The 14,039-nt window shown below is 34.9% G+C and overlaps 1 long non-coding RNA gene across 10 annotated transcripts; it reads left to right on the top strand.

Annotated features, from left to right (window-relative positions):
- Positions 1-9,049: 9,049 nt before the first annotated feature.
- On the top strand, positions 9,050-13,529 carry LOC127264445 (uncharacterized). Of its 10 annotated transcripts, none has more exons than XR_007841707.1 (7): positions 9,050-9,169; positions 9,284-9,320; positions 10,677-10,761; positions 10,879-10,946; positions 12,059-12,209; positions 12,300-12,383; positions 13,037-13,529. It is a non-coding gene; the product is annotated as an uncharacterized LOC127264445 (long non-coding RNA). The 10 variants fall into 10 exon arrangements; XR_007841708.1 differs by having other exon boundaries at positions 10,652-10,761; XR_007841704.1 differs by having other exon boundaries at positions 10,613-10,761.
- The last annotated feature ends 510 nt before the right edge of the window (positions 13,530-14,039 follow it).

The following is a 14,039-nucleotide window of genomic DNA, read 5'->3' as shown; positions in this document are numbered from 1 at the left end:
CACTCACAACCACTCCACTCGGCTCACTTTATTGTTTTCTTTTATTTATGCATTTTATTGCTCCATCATTTAAGCGAGCCCATTAATGCTATATTCGCTCCACTTAGACTCACTATAAATATTCTTTTTGTTTCTTTCATGACTTAAATCTCTAAGTTTGACTTGAAAACTCACAAGTAAAAAAGAGTATATATATATATATATTCTTCATAGGAAAATTTGAGAACTACAATAATACTTTCCTAATTCAATATATGACCAATGCAATATGCCAACATTCTCCAACATTTTAATATTTCAAAAACCCTATATTTTCTCCTACCATCCATCTAGCAACTTGATTTTCTCTTGAATTCATCGAACTAGGTTTTAGAAGGTAACTTATATTTTCTTTTTATATCGAAGGTGTCAGAGAGTACCACGCGAGGCATTTGTTACATATATGCATCTACCATGGATGATAGTGAAGTAGAGAATGTTGATAGTTCATTAATTATTGAGAACTAAATTCACAATTAAACTATAAAACTGTAATAGTTATCGAACATAGATGACGGGCGTGAGATTGTCAAACCCTCTAAAACTAACCTTTTATTTATTCTTATCGAACATAGATGAGTGGGGCTGAAATTACTGTCCAAGTGATCTTGCCCTTTTTCCATGGGCAAGGACATACGTATAATTCAACAAATGTACATATAAAGTGCTCACTAGATTACCTTCGAGAGAATGAATCATATTTTTATGGCTGCTCATAAATGCAACATACCCATAAGGTATCAACATACCCATATAAACAACAACTTCTTCATTATCACTCTCAACAACATCGTTATCAACAACAATACCTTCATTTTCATCACTCCATTTGATTCGATATGCATGCTTTTCTATTTTCTTGATCGTAGGACATTAAAGCTCAACGTGTCCAAGTCCGCCATATTCAAAATAGATAGGTTCTTGCATTGGAACAAGTTTAGAGTATACATTAAATTTCTTTCTTGAACAACTATCAAAGGTAACTTTGGGTTTTCTGAAATTCGAATGTTTCTGCTCAATGTATTTCCACTATACAATAATGTTTTGAACAAGGTTGAGCATGTTGCGCTGATACAAGATGATAGAAATACGATGATGATGAACCTGTGGTTATACAACTCAGCTCCAATGTAGTGAATGTAGGTGCAACAATGAAATAATTGACACGATTAGTGTGTTGGCCTAGTTCGGTATAAAAAACCTACCCCTAGGGGATGACATTATGGAGTTAGTCAATTATCACATTTCACCAGGTTTATATAGACTTAAATCACCAAGAAACATCCAACACAACTAGCCTCTCCTATAGTTAACCTTGCATAACCATGCACAAGTAACTAGCTGTCATACCCAGCTGTAACACCAGTAGATAATCTATTTACCTGAGAATAAAAGTGTCTTTGAGTTGATTATCTTCCCTCATTGGGGCTCTAGTTTCTTCTTCTTTAGATTACCTTCCAGTGACTCTGAAAGCTCTAGAACATTTTCAAAACATGTTGTGATGAGATGGATAAGGTGGATGTGAATACACCACTTCTTACACAAAAACAACTCACCAAAATCCACACCTATCAATTTTTGCTCACATATTTCTTTTGTGTATGTGTTTGGGTGAGTATGCTGAATGATTATTTGAATCCAATATTTAAGTTAAATTAATATTTGAGTGCCAATTCGGATAGAGCATCTATAATTGTATATTTATTTGAATAGATGAATTTCGAGTTTAGTAGTTGCTTCATGTGAAATAATACAATAAAATGTTAAATTGCATATCGTAGGTAATAGTTATTCGATTGTCTGCACATGAAGGAAAAATTGGATGTAACTACTTATTGATGTCTAAAACTACTTTATCATTGAATGTGAGAATTATTTGTAATTAAATCGATGATTCAATACAAATGTCATTCCAAATTAATTCATTAGTCCAGGCTCTATATAAGTTTTTTCATTGTAGATTACATACTAATTTTTTATACAAATTTAGTTATTTTTTAGGTTATTAGATAATTTGATTAATGAAACCCCCATTTATTTATTTTTAGTTTCACTAAATATAAAGGAATTCTTCTCAAACAAACCAATGTGGAAACAACCCTTTTCATTGTATTACATTAATTTTGTGATTACAATAAAAAGAAATTTTTGATTCACCGTGTGAACGATTACCTTTTTTTAAAATATTGGTACGTTAAGACATTACATGCCCTTCTCTTCCACATATATAGATTTTTCTTCTTTCTTTGGGATTATTTGGAACATGAGATCTTCTTGTTCTACGATTCTCTACTAGGTCTTCAATCAGTCATTTGTGTATGCAAAAGTTGTGAACAATCTTAGGGAACACTTGTTGAATTTTCAGTTTATCCATCTCTAAATCTTTTTTCATTTTTGGGATTTGTTTCCCATATATATTTAACAATATTAATTCTAAATTCAAAAGTTATGAACATATTAATTGTAGCTTCGAAAGAAAAAAAAAATACAAGAATACAAAAAGGAAAAACAGTTGTGGCACGGCCATGGAGGAGCAAACAGATGGGGATGATGACTTGGAGGGAGAGTTCATTGCACCAACTAGAGACGATAGCGAATGTTGGGATGACATCACATCCGGCGAAGAAGATGATGAGGAGACCGGAGATGGATCTGGGTTTGAGGGACTTGAAGAGAAGATACACCAATTGCATGGGGAGGATGATGAACAACCCGAAAATGATGGTGATTTCGAGCGACTGAGGGCTGGTCTAGCGATGCAGACAACGACAACGAGGGATGTCTAAGAACGCCGCCTCGGACATATCATAACTCGGCCCCTATGTATCATGAAGGGGACGAGGATCGTGATATAGGTTGTGTTGATTTAAAAGTATGATTAAAGTTTGAAAGCCGTGAGAAGTACAAGAATGCATTGACGGATTGGTTGGTGCGCAAATGATCGGACATATATTTCGTAAATAATGAACGGACAAAAGTGACCTTGGTTTGCAAAAAGGGATGCGCTTGGAGGATTCACACATCATGTGTAATGAATGGGCCTACATTTCTGATCAAGACGTTAAAAGGTACTAACAATTGTTCGCACATATTTGTCGGGACAATATTTATTGGTGCAGTTGTACATTATGTTTTTGTGTTTGCATGTGCATGTAGGGACTCACACTTGTGCACGCCAAACACGAAATACGCAAACAGATTACAAATACTTGGGAATACGAATGAAGAATATCATAAGCAATAATCCTGATATTACGCTCCCCGCCCTCAAGAAAAGAATTCACCGGGAAGTTCATGTTGATGCTAGTATGCATAAGGTTTATCGAGCCAAAAAGTATGCAATGCAGATGATCCGAGGGGACACGAAGAAACAAAATCGCCGGTGTATGACTAATGTGTGACTATCTATAAGTATAACGAGGGTAGCGGTCTTATTTTGGATGTAAATCGCGATAATATTCGACCTGTTTTGTGCAAAATGTATTACTGTCTGTCGAGGTTGAGGGATGGTTTCTTGAATGGTTGTTGCACGATTATAGGGCTAATGGCTGCTTCTTAAAGGGAATTTACAAGGGGCAGCTGCTCACGGCCATCGAGATTAAGAAATTCAAGACATAGGACTGGTTTTTAGAGCGTCTGTTGCGCGATTTAGGCGAATGCAGGAACGGGGAGTGGGGATTTATATCAGACAGATAGAAGGGGCTGGTTGAGGCCATATATGTTCGGGCGCCGCGTGCGGAACACAGGTTCTACGTCCGTCACATATATAATAATTTCAAAGCTTGATTCAAGGGGCTTGCATTGAGGAAGTATTTATGGTTGGCCGCTTCGACGTATAGTGTGAAGGAGAACGAGAAGATTATGAGGGATATCCGAAAATACGATGTGGTGCACGGGATTAGAGAAGAGGCATACGCGTGGTTGAGCAAAGTTCCCCCCACCATTGGTGCCGCGCCTACTTCTCACCGAGACCAAAAGCGATGTGCTTGTAAACAACATGTGTGAGTCCTTCAACCGGTATATAATGGATGCTAGAGATCTCCCAATTATTGATATGTGGGAGTGGATAAGGCGTAACTTGATGGTTCGAATATAGACGAAACGTGTGGGGATTGAAAAATTTGCCGGAGCCATATGCCCCAACATTGTGAAGAAGATCGACAAGCATCGGGTAGAGTCAATAAACTATTTCGCATCATGGGGAGGTGGAGAAAACTTCGAGGTTCTACATTATCAACGAGACCATGCGGTTCAGCTTTGAAATAGGACTTGCACGTGTGGGATGTTTCAAATTTTTGGGTACCCATGCTGCCACGCCATTGCAGCCATCGATCACCACCGGATTAACGTTGATGATTTTGTGGATATCTGCTTCCGGAGGGAGATGTATGAACCGGTATACAATTACTATATTAACCCGTCCTTGGCATGCACGAATATAAGGAAAGACACCTTGGCCCGGTTGATCCCTCAAAAATAAAGATTCGCACGGGAAGACCAAAGAAAGTAAGGAAGCGTGATGGAAACGACGAGAAAAACCCAAAGAAAGCCTCACGGAAAGGGTTGACGACCACATGCTCAAAGTGTTTGCAACATGGGCATAACAAAAGACGATGCAAAAATGTTCCATTTCCTCCGAAGGTAGTAGCCCCTAGATCATATTAACTACTTTCGTATAAATATGGGGTCATAATTCATGTTATATATTGCAGGTGCCTATGCAGAAATCAAGTGCAGCTGGGCCGGGCTTCCGTGACACTCCGGATGATCCAAACCGTCGTCAGGTAGTATATTAACTCATGGCATACAAATATCGAGGACTTTAACCTACATACTGATTGATTCTCCTGACTGTTGATAATTCATCAAAAGGGAATGCGACGTCGAATAGAGATTCGCCGAATGACCGCAATACTACAGGAACTCCATCACAACCACAAAGAATACATAACTCGTGACACTCCAGACGTCCAATTTTTCTCGTCACACTTCACCCACGCCTAATAATTTATTTGTTTGCGTATTCGCATGATGCCATTGTGAGGACACTTACTAATGTTAGACATGACCCTAATTTGAAAAAGAATCTAATCTCTTTGGGGACACTTGAGGCACTTGGTTGTAGGTAAACGAGTCAAAATGGTGTTCTGAAGATTTTCAAAGGTGCTCTCATGATTATGAAAGGTATCCGATTTGGCAGCTTGTATGCTTTGCAAGGGACGACTGTTACTGGGCATGCAGCTGTTTTATTATCTTCTTTGGTTGAATCTGACATCACCAAGTTATGGCATATGCTTTTGGGGCATATGAATGAAAAAATCTTGAGAATCTTAAGCAGGAGAGGACTTCTTTGGGGACAAAGTACTGGATCGTTGAAGTTCTGTGAGCATTGCATATTGGGAAAACAAAAAAGGGTGAGTTTCAAGTCACCAACAACTCACAAGAAAAAAGGTACACTTGACTATATCCACGCTGATCTTTGGGGTCCATCTCATGTTTCATCTAAATGTGGTGCCAGGTATATGCTAACTTTTCTTGATGACTACTCAAGAAAGCTTTGGGTAATTTTTTTATGAATAAGAAATGATGTTTTTCTAACTTTCAAACAGTGGAAAGTTTTGATTGGAAAGCAAACAAGAAAACAAATCAAATGGTTGAGAACCTATAATGGCTTGAAATTTTGTGGAGGGGAGTTCATTGAGTTTTGCAAGAAAGAAGGAATCGTTCGGCATCACACAGTCAGGATGAAACCTCAACAGAATGGTATGGCGGAATGTATGAACATAATGCTTTTGGAAAGGGGAAAATGTATGATCTCCAATGTAGGATTGACTAAGGATTTTTAGGCTGAAACAATTAACATGATTGCCTACATTGTCAATTGTTCTCCAAATTCTGCTCTCAACTTTAAAACTCCTGAAGAAGTTTGGCCAGGTACTCCTGTTGATTATTCTAATTTAAAGATTTTTTGGTGTTTAGCATATATGCATGTAAATGAACGAAAATTGGAGCCTAGGGCTAAGAAATGCATTTTCCCTGGTTATGCTTCTGAAGTAAAAGGATATAGATTATGGTGTCCTGATCCCAAATCTTCAAAGTTTGTAATCAGTAGAGATGTTACCTTTGATGAAATGGCCATGTTGTCTAAAAAGAAGTCTTTGAGTTCAGAAGAGAAAGAAGCAGGTGGAGATCGAAATTGGTTGTTCTAGCACTTCTTAGCCAGACTCTTCTGTTCAGTAGACATCAGTTGATATTAAAAGTTTAGAAGAAGAGCCATATTTCATAACCATTGGAAGACAGCGCAGAGACACATGACCTCCACAGCCGTATATAGACTTTGTCGCATATGCACTATCTGTTGCAAAAGAAATAGGTGGAGGTAGTGAACCATCCATATATTCAGATGCAATTGAGCGTGATGATTCCGTTACGTGGATAACGGTGATGAATGAAGAAATTGAGTCTCTCCACAAGAATAATACTTGGGTCCTTGTGAAACCACCGTCAAATAAGAGAATTATTGGAAGCAAATGGGTCTTCAAGACAATGGTATAAGAGGTATGACTCTTTTATGTTGAGTAGTGGATATTTTAGGAGTAATTATGATAGTTGTGTTTATTTTTGGAAGTTAGCCGACGGTACTCACATCTATCTATTGTTGTATGTTGATGATATGCTTATTGCTGCCAAGAATATGTCTGAAATTCACTCTCTGAAGTTGCAGCTTAGTAGTGAATTTAAAATGAAGGATTTGCGAGTAACAAAGAAAATTCTTGGCATGGATATCCAACGTGATCGTGGATAGAAAAGACTGGTCTTAACTCAAGAAAGCTACGTTAATAAGGTCTTGGAGCATTTTGGCATGAATAATGCCAAACTAGTGAGTGTCCCTTTTGCTATAACTTTCGATTATCAGCTGCTTAGTTACCACAATCAGTTGAAGAGGAAGAAGAAATGGTGCAAGTTCTCTATTCAAATACAGTCGGCAGTCTTATGACGCAATGGTATGCACCCGTCCAGATATTTCACAGGCAGTCAGTGTTGTTAGCAAATATATGTCTTGTCCTAAAAAACCACATTGGCAGGTTGTGAAGTGCATTTTGAGATACTTCCAAGGTACTTTGAATGCCTGTTTGGAGTTTGGAAGAAATAGTAGCTCTCTGGTTGGATATATAATTCTAATAATGCTAGCGATCTCGATAGAAGAAGAACTCTCTCGGGCTTTATGGTTGAAAGTAGACAAGTAGTCTTTCCATATATATATTTGTGGGTTACTTGTTTTTCCTTGAGGGAGTTTTAGAAGATTGAGAGTTGTGGGCTTTAGAATCGTTATTCAAGCCTATTTTGTATTTCTCTCTTGATAGTGAAAGTTTACTCCGTCTTTGCCCGTGGCTGTAGGTCATCTTGACCGAACCACGTAAATCTTTGTGTCCTTTAAATTTTTGTTCATATTTTTGTCATTGTTAAGGTTCTACAAATATTTGTTTGGGGCCATATCCATAAGAGAAGAGGATGAACTAGTCACCATTTATGGGATTGTAACATCCTAATTAGCCACTTTTGCTAAAATAGAATAAGTGTCTGTTGCTTAAAGTCACTTGATTTAGACTGCTGTTGCAAAAAGTTCTTAGTTCTTGAAAAAGTTGGTGGTCCATGCAGCTTCAATTGTGAGTCGATATATGCTGATTGCGATGACATGGGGCTCAACTTGGCTTAGTGCGATAAAAGTACATCAGGGAGTATTCGATGCGACTGAAAAGGCAGCTACTTCACTCAGATATTTTAGTCGGGTAATCTTATGACCTTATGAGTGTAAGGTTAATAAACAGTAAGCGTAAGGCATCGCCGTCTGTAGAGTAGCAACCAACTATCCTAGCTGTTAATAGACGAGGCTATTCTGCATTTGAGGCAGCCGGATGTAATGCAACTTGCGGTTAAGCGAGTCGTAGAACTCGTTTATTGTATTCATCCATCTGTAATACATGATTAAGGGTGATTGTGTGCTTCTCGGACAAATTTTTCCAGAGCCATCCATCTATGGTAGATACTGGATGCCCGGTTCTACTAGGCTTAGATGCGAGAGGATCCGTTCCAGAAGCTCAACCGGAAGATCAGGCTGTTCGGCCTGTTTATATGGCCTTCGGGGAAAATTCTCGATGCTGAGGCCTAATTCTATACTTCTTTCCCAGAGATACTACAAAAATTATATTCAAAATAATGGATTGGATTGAGAAACAAAATGAACTAATAAATGTTGATTGATACATATGCAAATTAAATTTTGAGACCGCTACCGTTGAAATGGCTTCATGAACTATATGTACGACATGTATCTATAAAATATGCAACATACATGGACTAATATGTGACTTCCATATCATAAAATGGAATGTTATAACCTATAAACATTTAGAACTTTCCTTCTATGTAGGGAAAAATTAATATAATCGGATAAACATGTGTGCATACATGTAAAGCTATCTTATATCGGTCATATATAAAGGGAACTATCGACTTTACAGTTATTCTTTCATAGCTATCTACTTTACCTGATAAATCTAGCATTCACATATTAAATAAACTAGAAGAATATATAGTCTCAATCTAGATTGTGCACTACCAAAAAAAAATGACTATTCACCACGATAATAGGGTTTGTAACAATAACATCGTAACAAATGGTTGTTTTAGTTACGTTAAAATCCGTGACAAAATATTTTTACCGCAAGTCAACGTTTCAAGTTAACTAATTACGCAAAATAGTTTGTAACAATTACAAAGATGGTAAACTTTGATCAAAATAACATTAGTTACGATAATTTTTGTAATTATTGCCATTTAATATTGTTTTTTGAATTTAAATTGAATAATTGAAAAATAAAAAAAATAAAATTAAAATTTAAAAATTAAAAAAATGAAAATGATGAAAAAAACTGGTTAAAACGCTTTCACGCTTTCAAAAAAAATGAGGACGTGTGTTTTTAACAACAGGTACAAGCTCCCACACTTAGAGAAATTTAGGGCACATCATTCCCCCTCAATCGATCAATCGTATTCTCTTTCTCCTTACGCCGACGCAACCATCGCTGTGAAACTGGTAGGATCAAGCATCTACCGCGCCGGTGTCCAGGTAAGGTTTGTAAGTTTTCCCTAGTATGATTCGGTGTCGATCCACGGTTCTTTGTCTATTCGTTTGAAAGGGAAAATCGATTTAGGTAGTATTAATATTCAATTTTTTCCTCAGGTTGATACGGAGCATCCACCTTGGGGAGTAGCCTCGGGTACGGTACGATTGTTTCCTCATTGTTAAGGTTTATGTGTGGGGCAAACTATTGAGCCCAATTTTATAATTTCTTATTGGGTAAACATTGTACCTTCATGATATCTTGTGAAACCCTCATATTTCAAAACTGCTTTGGGCGATTTGAACTATATTTGATTAGTACGAGTGTTCATATTTGAAATCTACATGGGCTGCCCCCTAATTTGCAATTTATATATAATTTTTTAATCTAAACTTTAGTTACAGACTATTATTAAAATTATTCTTCCTGGCGACTTCATTAATTAGTCTTATACAAAAACAATAGACCATACTATGAGATTAAGAAAATCTTTGCAATATTTCTGTTTACATAGGTTATTCTACATTTGGGTAAGTATGACATATAGTGTAAGAATGGTTGGATCATTAGCTTTTACTTGAGAGATACTCAATTGGGGAAATAGGTAGTCTATTAAATTGATGTGAAGATTCATAATAAAGTCATACCATTTAAGTCTGTGGAAGTGAAAATCTAAAATAGAGAGTGATTTTGGTTGCTTGTTTATTTATTTAATCAAAATTCAGAAATTTATGTTTGCCTTTTCTTGATAATTTTGGTTTTGATTTTTACAAGATATACAAATAATAATAATAATAATAATAATAATAATAATAATAATAATAATAATAATAATAATAATAATAATAATAATAATAATATGATGTAGATGCAGTGTATACAAGCGTACTAGAAAAAAAAAAGAAAAATAAAGAATATGGGTAAACAATGAATTTCAACAATTAACTGAACTTTTTTTTGGGAATTAATTAAGAGTACGAATACAACCCCTACCTGGTCTTTACTTGTTTGTATGTAGGAGGGTGTTTTGTCTGTCCGTATGTGTTTTCACCAATTCAAGAAACATAATTCAGATGCATAATTTTTTGTGTATATTAATTACATTGAATTGTTGTTTCAAACTTTTACTTGTTCTTTTACATTTATATATATATATATATATAAAAAGAGTATATATTAGACATGACACATGCACACACTTGACATTATTATTCGACCATTCAAAATTTTAGGCTTTGTTTTACAAATATGATCATATATAAGAGACATCTGATTTGAACTATATCTAATTTTATATGTGTATGGAAAGTTTGCAAACTATGAATAATTGTGATGGGGATTGCTATGTATAGGACACTCTGTTAACACAGGTACACACAAATAGGCATTCTTGACATACTGTTTTATTATCTTTGAGTGTGTTTTTTTTTATGTAAATATATTATTAGGAGATGAGATGGGTTTGGTTTACTTTTAATAACAACCAGTTTTCAACATGGGATCTCTTCAAAGTTCACATGATGGTCGGATGAGTTGTGTGGGATTAACTTCTGACTTGATTGGGTTGTGGACAAGAAGTTGGGACACCAATCTTAAGGTTAGTTGTTTGGTTAGTCTTGAATTTTACAATTAAGGATAAGAGAATAGAAGAGTAGGAATTTGATAGATATATAGATGGTTATAATATGTTTATGTTACATGTTATTATTGGAAGATTTTGGCGTTTGGAGGGTACCGCAGAGTTATCTGAAAGAGAAGAGAAGAGGGAGGAGGTGAGGTGAGGTGAGGAAATGCTATATGCCTACCTGCTTGGTGGTTGATTATTGTAATTGCTATGATACTTCTTGTTCTTCTTGTTGTTTTAATAAATGTTCTATGTCTTTAATAGACAGACAAAGCAAGGTAACTAGTAAGCAAGCAAGTTCAGTAGATAAACTTAAAATTCATAGTGGAAAATAAGTATTCCTAATATAAATGCATTTACATTAGAACCAAAGAATTGTTCAATCAATTAACTTACAGTACCATACTTGTTTGTTTGTGGGAAAGGACGATAAGATGAACATGCAGATGTAAATGAAAATGGAGAGGAACTCAGAGAAAATGAAGGATTGGAAGAAGAAAAAGAGAAGAAAATAGATTTGTTTTCTAATGAATTTAGAAGTTTCCATATTAAGTTGTCAAGATAGAAACATGCTTGCTTAATTTTGGAATGGTGCATATGAAGCATGAAGTTTTTTTTTTTTTTTTTCAAATTACGTTATACCAATTTATATCATATTGTACTGTCTCATATTTTCATTTATTTTTTTCCTTTTAGATCACTCCTAATGGATATGCATAGATGGCTCTATGTGCAGTGCTCTATCTGATAGTTTAGCATCTGCATTCATTAGTTTCAGTATTTTAGTTTAGTTTGTTTCTAGTTTTGCAACATGTTTGCTTTTCTAATGTGGATTCTAACAGTTAGGTGTTATGTATTTGTTTTGTTTTATATTAAATTCTTCACCAATGTTTATGTTTCATAATTAATTTTTCTCGTAGGTTGGACGTGAGAGGCATTCAACCTTATGTCTTATGCAAAAATTTGTAAACTTGAAGGAAATGGAAACTAAATTGCAGATTATATCTGCATGTGTTGTTGATCACTTAAATGGCTTTATTTTTTTGTTGAAGCTGATAGACAACATAATATCTATGAAGTGATTTTCTTGCCTTTGTTCGAGTATCTGATTATTATATCTAGTTAAAGTAATTGTGTTTGAACAATCTATCTACATTTGAGGCTTTTTGTTAGATGCATGCTTAGTTTCGTGCGGGTGTATTATATGTATCATATATCTACTTGAATTCTTAGTAATGTCAGGAACTATCTAAAAATTTTGAATTTGCAGGCATATAAAGGGTTGTATATTCCAGTCAAGTGATGAAGGTTCTAACTAATGAAATTTCTCGTTTTCAATCGCTAAGAAACAAAACGGTTGGAATCTCTAAGGGCATGTTGGCCCGATCTTGAGTGGAAGGTATAAACGTGATCTTGCATAGGTAGGAAACTATCTACCAACATTGAGAAATTTCATTGGTATTTCTGGAAAACAATTTGCTAACTTTGCGAATTTAACCAATATATGCCAGGTAGTATATGTCAATGAAGTTCGGAAGAAAGTAACTAAGAAATTGATTCCAATGATTGATTTAAAAGCAATGGATGAAAAAATTGTAAGAATATTCACTTGGGCCTGCACAAACACATGTTAATATTCATTTGTAGAGCTGTTTGGTAGTTTATTATTGTTGTATGATTTATTGTTATTATGTTTTAGTGGTCACCCGGAAGTTATGTTTTGGTTTTAGTTGTTGGTATATGCTTATTTAAGATAGGATCTAGACAATAATTTGATGGAAATTTTTTGTTGTAGTACAAATTTCTGTATCTCACTCTTCAGAACCATGTTATCGGTTAGAATTGGTTTAATGTAATTTATGCAGTTTTAAATTGGTTGAAATAGGTTTAATTAATTTGTTTAATTTCGGATTGGTTGGAATAAGTTTAATTTGATTTATTTAATTTCGAATTGGTTGAAATAGGTTTTTTGTAATTTATATAGTTTCAGATTGATTGAATTGGTTTAATGTATTCCATGTCAATCCAAATGAAGAGACATACAAGAATTTGCAAATTTTTAGTTCAATTTGTATTTTTTGTTATTATCTAATTGATTTGCAACGTAGTCTAATGTATTTTTGTTATTATCTTAGCATTTCAATGCAACTTGTTTTTTTAGCCTTTGATACCTTTTTTTTTGTTTTGTGTATTGTAAACATCTATTTAATAATTTGAAATTTAGACTGATATACTATTATGATTTCAGTGCAGCTTCTTCATTGACATGGTTCTTGGATACTTTTGCCGGGGATTCAATTATACTTTACTCTCCTTCTGTTGGTAATTGCAGCTCATGCGCCACCCCTGAAGCATATCAACCGATTCCTTAATATTTTGCCCCCATTTGCCTTATGGATTAGATGCCATAGATGTGTTTGGATGGTAGGTTGTTACGGCTATGTGTAATACCTATGCAATAGATGCATAGACATTTGGAGTTATCTTTTGTGTGGTGAGAATTGTTGCTATGGATTGATGGATTTCCCCACTTGCTTATTACTAGGTTGGATGTTTAAAATGATTGCATTTTGTGGAACATAATATCGAAGTGAAGATGTTGCTAGGCTTGTTTGATGGGTTACTTTATTTTGTTGTTTGGCGGTGGACATCGTCTAGTAAATATTGTTATGTTAATATCCAATGTCGGGATTCCCTTATAGTGTTTATTGTTTGCAATTATGGCCAATCGTAATATTTATAGCATGGTTGTATACAAAATTTCCTTTGGTGTAAGAAAGATCACAACAGGTTAATTTGTTATGCACAATTTCAATTGTACCACAACTACTCTTTATTATGAGACGCTATTTTTTTGTAACAAAAGGAAGAAATGACGCTATTTGTTATGAATGGATAGTTTTGTTAATGATTCAATTACATAACAAACAAAAAAAATGACGTAACAAAAAGTGGTTTTTTAACGTAACAAATATGAAGGGATAATTTTTTTACGGCTGGTTTCGTGACCATAAGAAAATATATTATTTATTACGGCTTCAATGACGTAACAAAAAATCGTAACAAAAAACATACTCTGACAAGCGGTCATAGTAAATTTTTTGGTAACGCGAGGAACTTTTGTAACAAATATCATGACTAGAAGTCCTGGCACACGCGTGGAAAGCTCGACTTTTTATTACGAGAGAATATTCGTAATAAATATCGTAACAAAAACCTTGCTATAAGAAACGTTGACTGAGAGTAGTAGT

Source organism: Andrographis paniculata, unplaced genomic scaffold, assembly GCF_009805555.1.
Source record: "Andrographis paniculata isolate CXL003 unplaced genomic scaffold, ASM980555v1 Contig70END, whole genome shotgun sequence".
Taxonomy (NCBI): domain Eukaryota; kingdom Viridiplantae; phylum Streptophyta; class Magnoliopsida; order Lamiales; family Acanthaceae; genus Andrographis; species Andrographis paniculata.
Note: the sequence above shows the minus strand (reverse complement) of the source record. Positions and strands in the feature narration are given on the sequence as shown.